This window comes from Electrona antarctica (genome assembly GCF_951216825.1).
Source record: "Electrona antarctica genome assembly, chromosome: 16".
In the NCBI taxonomy this organism is placed as follows: domain Eukaryota; kingdom Metazoa; phylum Chordata; class Actinopteri; order Myctophiformes; family Myctophidae; genus Electrona; species Electrona antarctica.
In genome coordinates this window covers 13235401-13244929 of record NC_136797.1, presented here as the reverse complement: position 1 = coordinate 13244929, position 9529 = coordinate 13235401, and positions in this window count along the sequence as shown.

The following is a 9529-nucleotide window of genomic DNA, read 5'->3' as shown; positions in this document are numbered from 1 at the left end:
GACCAAAATAATGCTGTAATGGATACCTTACCTTAAATTGTCCTTTTTAAAATAGCCAATAGAGGGCAGCATAACTTCATTCTGCATGTGCATTGTGTGTACAAAATAAAGTGAGCTTCTTTCAAGTTATTAAAAAGGCCTGCAGGGTTAGTTTATTTACACCATTCTTGATTAATTCAACCGTTTTATAAACAGGCAACGAAATAAACACCACAATGGTCCACCATGCTCTGAAACCAAACGATGACATACAAACGGTCATAAAAAGGTCATTCAAAAAAATTAACCACAAACCAGGGTATAATTAAAAGGCAAAATGTTCCAAGAATCAAATGTAACACACACTCCAAAGGCAAACATATCAGATCTCGCAGCACTAGTATGGTGCATATTACAGTTCTGCAAAGTGCAGTACAAGTGCTCTGAACTTGTCTGTGGCAGTCATGCAGCATTGCTCACAGATATAAGAAAAGAAAGAAACAAAACAACAAACCATACCATCAAAGAATACAGGTATACACTGGCATTATGGAGTAAAACAAAACAAACCATACCATCAAATAATACAGGTATACACTGGCATTATGGAGTAACGGTACAAAGAGCTTCCTTCTGACAGATCCTCATTAACGTGTAATGCCCGATTTGGTTCCACGCACCAAAAACAGTAACCTGACTCCGCCAGATTGCGGCAGTATTGAGTTCACACAGGTTCCCTCCTCCTACCTTGATCTGGTTTCTCTCAAGCAGAAACGATGAACTGGAAGCAGCGGGGACAAAAATCTGATATCTCCATAATAATTTCGACTTGTAGTCCTGTTGTAGCTGTGGCACAGCTACAATACGTCACCAGTCTCACGTTGATCGTGCCTCTAGCGGCCGCATACGGCCACATATCGCTCCGATCAGATTTTGTTCGGAGTACATCGTACTCTCTGCCCGAGAGACCAGATGGGAGCAGGAGGAGGAACTCACTGCTGCCACCAGCTGGCGGAGTCGGGTTACAAAAACAGCACATGCACCCTCATAACAAAGGGTTAACCACTTAAACCCCAGCAGCATCCAGTCTGGGGAAAACCTTCACACGAGAAACAGCAGATCTGCAAGCTCGCAATGCGTTGTTGTGAGCTTGTAGGCTACTTTCAGCGAAGATATTTAAACAAACAAAAAAAGTCACTAGTACAGAGTCCTGAGGGATTCCGGTCAACCAAGTTTAAGTGGTTAAAGGACCACTTCACCACTTTTCAACCTATCTTCATATATTAGGTCCGCATTAATAATCATGATACAATGGGAAAAAAATCTTTTTAATACTCAGTCTGTCTCATAGGAGGGCAGTGGGCAGTTCAGAAACCCGTCCACCAGTGACATCAGTTAGGCAGATTTTTTTTAAACAATATTTTTACAACATTTTACAATTTTACAAAATTTTGATTTTTATTATCGTGATAACGATGGCTTCCATTTTTTCATTGCAACTTTTCAGGACTATAGAAAGCCTGCAGTTTCTATTAGCTTGGATTCCCCATCGATGATGTCACTGGTGGACGGGGTTTCTGAACTGCCCACGGCCCTCCTATATGAGACACAGACCGAGTAGGAAAAGAATTGTGCCATTTTATCATGATTATTAGTGAGGACCCATTATATGAAGATAGGTTGAAAGTGGTCCTTTAAGCAGTCTATATCCAGAGAGCTCTTCGTCACAGAGAAGATGGATGAATGGATACAAGTTAAGGTTTTTGTCCTTTACGCTCGAGTGGTCAAACAACAAGGCAACTGTAAATCATAGTCATAAGGTGGGGGGGAACTTAACCCCCCCCTCCCCTCCAAAGCATTAAAACGTTATGGAATAAAGAACATATATTTGATTACATTTATCCTGGGAGGTAAAACATGCCACACAAATGGAAATAAAAGTACATAAAATAACAGCAGGGTTCCTCTTATATAATATATATACACATTCCAATATTAAATTACTTCTTTATCATTCTTACAGCTTTTTACCTGATATAAATTCACACAACACTTCATGGCATAAATAGTTTTTTCCCAGTGATCATTGTTTCACAGTGTGGTGGTGGTGAATTTCCAGCTGTTTCAAAAAACCTGCCTCATGATTTGTTTTTGCATTTCCATACATATATGAATCCCATACATACAGTACATTCCAGAGAAGCCTGGATATAAAGGCAAAAGTAGAGGCAACAAACAAAAAAAATACCCATCATTGTTGTTCACTACAGGGCTGTCCTCGACTAAATATAGTCAACTTAGTCTACTAATAGGCATTGGAATTTGTCGACTAATACACTGACACCACGCTAGACAGGAACGCCCAAAAACGTCACATCCGGTTTTAGCCTGGGGTAAGAATTTTCTATGGCTGTTTACGCGCCGTGGTGTCAGTGTATCGGTTAGTTTATTGTTCACATTAACTCTGGGGTCCCCATTTTGGGAAGATTTACCAAAATGTCTCAAAATGTCTTATTTTGAATTATTTAAAATATATAAACTATTGGATGTGCTTCATTGTACTATTTGACGTAGAACAAAGTATATAAGGGCTTATGTCTGCTGGTGATTGGCCAAAAGACTGGTAGAATTAAAGGTTTATACACATTACAAGAGATGTGCTCATCAGAAGAAAAAAAAAAAAGCAAAAAAATGGAATAATCAACTAACAAAGCGATTGAACTGACCAAAATTGATTATTCGACTATGAGGCACAGCCCTATTTTGTTAATTTGACAATGTGAAAAAGGTTAGATGATAGATAATACAAACATAGCTCAAGACTTGTATTGTCTAAACATTGTGATACTGATACACTTAAAGGAAATCAATTTAGCTGGCCTCATGCATTGATAATTGTGAGGTAACTTGAAGAATATAGAGATGCCAGGGTTTTGAGTCCAATACAATCACCAGACCAATGCCAGGGTTTTGAGTCCAATACAATCACGATTCTGGAGTCCCAGACCACTCATCATTACCAATGTTTTGACCGATATTGTCCAATTATTTTTTAACAATTTGAAGACCTGTGAACATTTACATATACCTTTTTTTTAAATAAACAAAATTAAATGTATTACATTTTAACCAGTAAAATAGCTGATCTATAAGCTCACAATGTCTTGTGTTGTGACACTTTGAGCTTGTAGAATGGCCATTTTCTTTTTTAAAGAAAACAAAAACCTAAACACAACACCGGGGACAATGGCTGTATAATTGCTGATACAGACATTGTAAAAAAAGTCATATAATGGACTTTATATCGACCCGAGTGGAATAGTAAGAGAGTGGAGACACTCTTTGATCTCGCCGCAAAGCTGGTGCCTATGGGCTATAGTTCCAAACATTGGAACTATTCCATTGAGATAGAATGAGCACTTCCGCATTCCATTGTTACAATGGGAGTCAACGCTAGTGTCGCCACTCTCATTTTATTCCACTCGGATATCGACCAGACAAATGTATCAGTTGGGCTCTAATAGAGATGACATGATGTAGCTCCGGTTTAATCTCCTATGACTGGCCAGTACACAAGTCAATGTGTACTTCCCACTGACCATTTCAAAAACAAAATACCACCCCTGGTCTCGTAGGCCACTACAGAATTCTCTCTCCTACCTGCTAGGCAATTAAAAACATTTCCATGCAACACCAACTGAATGTTATGTCATTAACATAATTATAGTTCTATGGGAAATACAAAGGCCAGTTCAGATCTAAGATTCATAATGAGGGAGGGGGGGAATCACACCCCTGTGAAGTGAGGGGCACTCTTATCATCATACATCATCTCTTTCTGGCCAATCACAATTTGCGTCCTCACTTTTGTCTTCAATGTTTGTGTTTACACAAACCCTCAAAGCTGGACATAGGAGGGTCGCTCCTTAACCCATTTTGGGCGGGAACCCCTTTTGGTGTTAGCATTATGTTATGCTTTAGCTTTTGAAAAATAGCAGATCTACAAGCTCATAGCGCGCCACCGAGTGGCGCGCTACGAGCTTGTAGGTCTGCTATTTTTGAAAAATCGAAGAACGACTGACATAGAAACATAGCTTTTTCAGAAAACTGTCAGGATGTAGAAGACATTTTTAGAATCTGATCTCAGGTCAAAATGGGTTAAAAAAAAAGGAATCCTCTCTAGACATCAGGACATCATAGCATAGAGTTAAAAAAAGAACAAGCCGGCAATAGGATCTTTGCCTACCGAGTCCCTTCTCTCTGAAATGAGACGTTGATGGTCTTAAATGTAACTTTGACTGATCTTAGATCTGAACTGTGCCGACATGTGTGTGTGTGTGATGTGATCTATTTAATGACTATTCCATAGGACTAGAATTCTAGTTCCATGGGCCTTTCATAAGGATTTGCCCTATGACCCCAAATAGGCTTTTCTGGCCATGTGTAGAACCACTGTTAAGTCCTGCACGCTAGTAGCAGAGCTGCTTTAAGTCCAAGCTATGCTAGTAGCAGAGCTGCTTTAAGTCCAAGCTATGCTAGTAGCAGAGCTGCTTTAAGTCCAAGTCAAATCAAATAAAACGTCTGCTATAGTGCCATTATCCAAAGCGCTGTGCAACGCGAGTTACACTCACCCGTTCAAAACTGACGGCAACCATGCAAGGCATCAACCTGCTCGAGGATAAAACCAGGAACCTTCCTTCCCGCTTTCCAAACAGCTTAGTCACTGTCTGTCACCCACAGTCATCAAAGGTGAGTCCAAGTCAAGTCTCAAGTCATTCGAGACACGTCAAGTCCCAAACCCTGAATTTTCTTTTGTACTTAAATCTGACTCAAGTCAAAAGGGCTCCATTTGGGTAAACGGGCACAATAAATGCCGAGTCATACAGGACAGAGACGAGGCAAAAAAGGACAATATATAAGCTCATAACGCTTGTGTTGTGGGTGGACTTGTACATCTGCTATTATCAGTAAGCCATGCTGTCGCGCTAAAGAACATAAATTAACGGTGGCGTACCCTAGTGGTGCAGTGGCTAAATACATTGGATGTGTCCACGGGTTTGTGTGCTTTTTAATTTGTATTATAATCCCTCTACAGGGGGATCTTAGCTCGCCTCATATAAGAACTGTGTTGAAAAATAAATCCCAGCGGTTTCACTCAAATGGTTATGAAGAATCCACTGACTGGGAGAAAACATGAATGTTACAGCTGCCGAATTAGTTACATTTTCGCTAGAAACAGACGGTACCAAATATGACTGACTGACTGTCATAAACGATACAGAGACACCTCCCCGAAAATATCACAGAGACAGTTTGTTTATTTTTGGACCACAATTCTTATATGAGACGATTTTAAGATGACCCCATGTTATTCTCCATAGAGAAACACATCTGCGAACGCCTTGGAACCAGGGGATGAGCGTGTAACGTCAGGACTTCGGCGCTTTATATTGATGTGCCAAGTCTATACTGCCGTGCTGGGTTACTTACTTACTTAGTGGGGGAATTGATCATTAACACTGTCACGGGGCAACCCGTGCCCTATAGACACTAGAAGACTCCACAATATAAAACTGATCATTACAAACACACACTGCACAGCTGCTTCCATTAATTGACGGTCATCAAGCTCCTTGGAGGTGTGGCTATGTGTAGCATCATATACCCTTATCTGTGTTGCCTAATTCTATTGTAATTGTTTTGTGATTTATTTTGATGCCTTGAAATACATTCAGAGTCTGTTAAGGAAATGTGTAATTGTATAGTTAACATTGGTCATGTTTTACCTTGTTTGAGTAGATTGTCCAATTACTAATCATTGTGGGTGGGTCTCACCTGGTATATAAGGGAGGGTTGGCTTGAGACAGCAAAGAGACAACACCAAGGGAGAGCTGCCAGGGTCTTCAGGGAAGGCATAGCCTGTTTTCAGTGTCTTTAGTTCTTGGTTTGTTGTTTTTGTCTTTGTTAGTTAACAAGTGTTTATTTCTTACTTTTGGTTTTTGAAAGTGTATTGTGGCCAGTATTATTTGTGCAGTATTTTGTTTTGCCTCAGACCCGGGCTGTGACAATCCGTCATATGGGCTGTTCATCAGTTTTGGAGGTAAATAAATACAACAAAAGATCTACATTCTTGGACTTCGTCTATTCTTGGAGCCTTGACCGCTCGGCAACTCTTACAAACACCTCTACTTCTTTTGCCACACTGGCATCCAAGTCATTCTCACACTGACCACCAGAGACTCTCCGTTACTCTCTCAGGACTATCACATCCTTTTTGACTGGGTCAAGTCCTACATTTAGCTGGCAACAAAGGGGCTTTTCTTCGCGAAACAATTGTTGAAAAATGTTGCACATTTCACTGAACAGGAAAACAGCAGAAATGATGTCATGAGATGAGGGAAGATTGTCTGCAGACCTTCCAAAACGTTGTATGTCAGGAATGTGTGCCTGTATAGCTTTAGCACGTTAAACAAGTGACGCAATGCTAGTGTGCTACGAAGCAATCTGATGCACAGTGGCCGTACACACCACTCCTCAGAGCCATCTTAAAACGGCGATAGTGCCCGAACGGTTCGAGTCTGTCCGCCGCTCCCCAGCCGGCCTGCCTGGGCGTGAAAAAACACCACAGTTACCACAGTCATAATTGACATTTTATGTGCCTTTCGCCCGACATCCCTTTCTCCACTCAACAAAAAGAGTCACAAGCTTCTCCGGTCCCGGCGTAAAACGGCCTGCAAGATCTCTAAAATCTCATTCAAGGTGTGGATGCCCCAGAGCTGCATGACCACCTGGTCAGCATGGACCGTCCTGGGCCACATTGTGGACTGGCGGGACCAGAGCCGGAGACGGAGACCTCCATCTTGGGCAGTTTGAATAAAAAGAAGCCTGAATCGATCCAACATTTATTATGCAGGATCACTGAAATATTTTGTCAAAAGTAATATATTTATAAGAATTTACATTAACATCCCTTGAACGAAGTTGACTAGGATATATGTACGCCTTCACGTCTCAGGACTTCCTCCGGCAAACACATGGAGAGGAGCCACAGTGACCTCTACTGCCAAATATCGGGGAATATGCCAAAATGTGCGATTTAAGATCAGTCCACTAAGGAGAAATGCATATGAATGGGTGAGGACGATCATTCGTTCCGTTTCTGCTTCTAATGTGACCGACTGCTGCTGTATTACCTCTGTTGGGTGGAACTCATTCCACACCCTGACCCAGAACCACCCTTCTGTCTTCTCTCTCCAGCTGATGGGTCTCCAGACAGCAAGCCTTCGTGGACGAACTGAAGCTTCAGGAGTTCAACTCTGGAGGTGGACAGCGTCCACATGGTGTGGCGGCGGGACAAGATGGAGCAGGAGGCAGCGCTCTCAGGGGAGGTCAGCACAGAGCTGGACCTCATGCCCAAGACGCCGTCACAGAAGAGGACGTGCTCCACCCGAAGCGGGTGTCCCACATGGCGCAGCAGGAGGAGGTAAGACACAGGAAGACACAAGCGAAGGAGAAGGCCAACTACAGTGTTAAGACCAAACACGCTTCTGGCCTTGTTTAAAAACAGCAGAGGAAGCAGAGGAGTGCTTCTGACACGCGAAGGAGAAGGCCATCTACAGTGTTAAGACCAAACACGCTTCTGGCCTTGTTTAAAAACAGCAGAGGAAGCAGAGGAGTGCTTCTGACACGCGAAGGAGAAGGCCATCTACAGTGTTTGGGCCTCAAAGCCCAACGCTGGTGGTAAACTCCATCTGAGGCTAAATACAGGCGTGAGACCGATAGCGGACAAGTACCGTGAGGGAAAGTTGAAAAGTAATTTGAAGAGAGAGTTCAACAGGGCGTGAAACCGTTGAGACTGAAGAGGCAAACTGGTGAGGCCAAATGCCAATTAGCGTCAATAATGCCACGACGACCAAAGAAGACTTCGTCCACAATGCATTAGCCACTGCATCTCTGAGAAAATTGGCCAGTCTGCCAGATGAGGCAGCTGATGCCATTAATAACCATGCCGGGAACTGGGATCAGGCTTGGATAATAGGGGTTACCATTTCCCTAGATGGGGGCGGGGTCTGCAACAGTTGGACGCCGATACCTGGCCGCCAACGAACGCACACATGATGTGCTTTGGCCTGGATACGGACAATAGTGTTGTTGTGACATTGAGTTAATAGGGTGTGGTCCATTCCTGACATTGTCGAGTGTAGCTTCAGCCTGAGCCTTTGTACTTTGTACCAGCAGCATACCCTGAAGAATTCATCAGAATGGAACATTCACATTATACAAAGTCCAACTTGTGCTCATGCTCGTCGTGTGTTGCTTTTCATTCTGTTCCGTTCTAATAAATGTTAAATATAACTAAACAGAAAACTGGTGGGATATGCACTTGGCCATGAAGATGACTTGGCACAAGTGATTGCACATGGCTTGGACACGCTCAAAAGAAAAAGCTCACAAGATGACACAGAACAAGTATGGACTGCATGTACATGATAAGCGGACATGATAAGCAGACTATAAACTTGAACCAGAGCCCCCTCTATTATTTTTTAACTTAGTCCAGTTAGGGTAGCTACTAGCTATACTACTTAGTTGCTTTTCCATGGAATCCTCTCGAACCACACTTAATCTGGCACCTCACCCAAGACCAGTTTTCCATGGGAGGCCCTACCAGGAGCTCCAGACTACATATACAGCTCTCAGGTCTATTGGGGCTCACAAACCTCTCCACCAAACATCTTCTCTGCATTGACCTCTACTGTAAGCAACATGAATTTGTGATCAGTCGGTATTGGTATACTAGACTGGTCAATATGCTCATATGCAATTATAGATCAATCGGTTCAGTTACGGTACTTACCGTAGATACGGTTCCAAATAAGCAATCACTTACAAAAATATATCTTCCTGTTCCTTTTGTTGCCACAAAGAAAGCCCACAATCCACAATTGCATTATTTCTACTTAGTTCCTACTTCTTGACAAGGCACACGGTAGAAGTTTCCCTAGGGCAGGGGTGCCCACACATTTATGACGTGAGATCTACTTTCAAAATGACCAGCTCAACAAGATCTACCCACTGAAAAAACAAGTGTACCATTGCTGAAAATAGTTTAAATATATAATGTACCTGGGGGGAATAGGGAGGGGGGAGAAATTATGACAGGCAGTTTCTGCTGTCAAAATATGTCACCCCTGTATTTAACTTAAACGCCCAATGCATTCTCAATGGCAATAGCACAAACGTTGGCATGCTACTAGTCCTACATACTTACACCTAGAAACCCCATTCAAACCTATTTAGGTTAATCTTACGGTGGACATGTTTGCCTGAAAATAAATCTTTGAAATGTTTCATAGTTTTAGAAATATATAGTGCAAGGACACTTCGACACCAACTCTGGGGGAGCCCGGGTTCGAACTGGCAACCTTGCAGTTACCATCCAGCCACTCTACCGCCTGAGCCACCGCCGCCCTGTTTTGGTTTGGTTTTACTATAGTGCATGACAGAATGGAGAGAGAAAGCTAAATTCATTGACAAAGTACATTTGGAA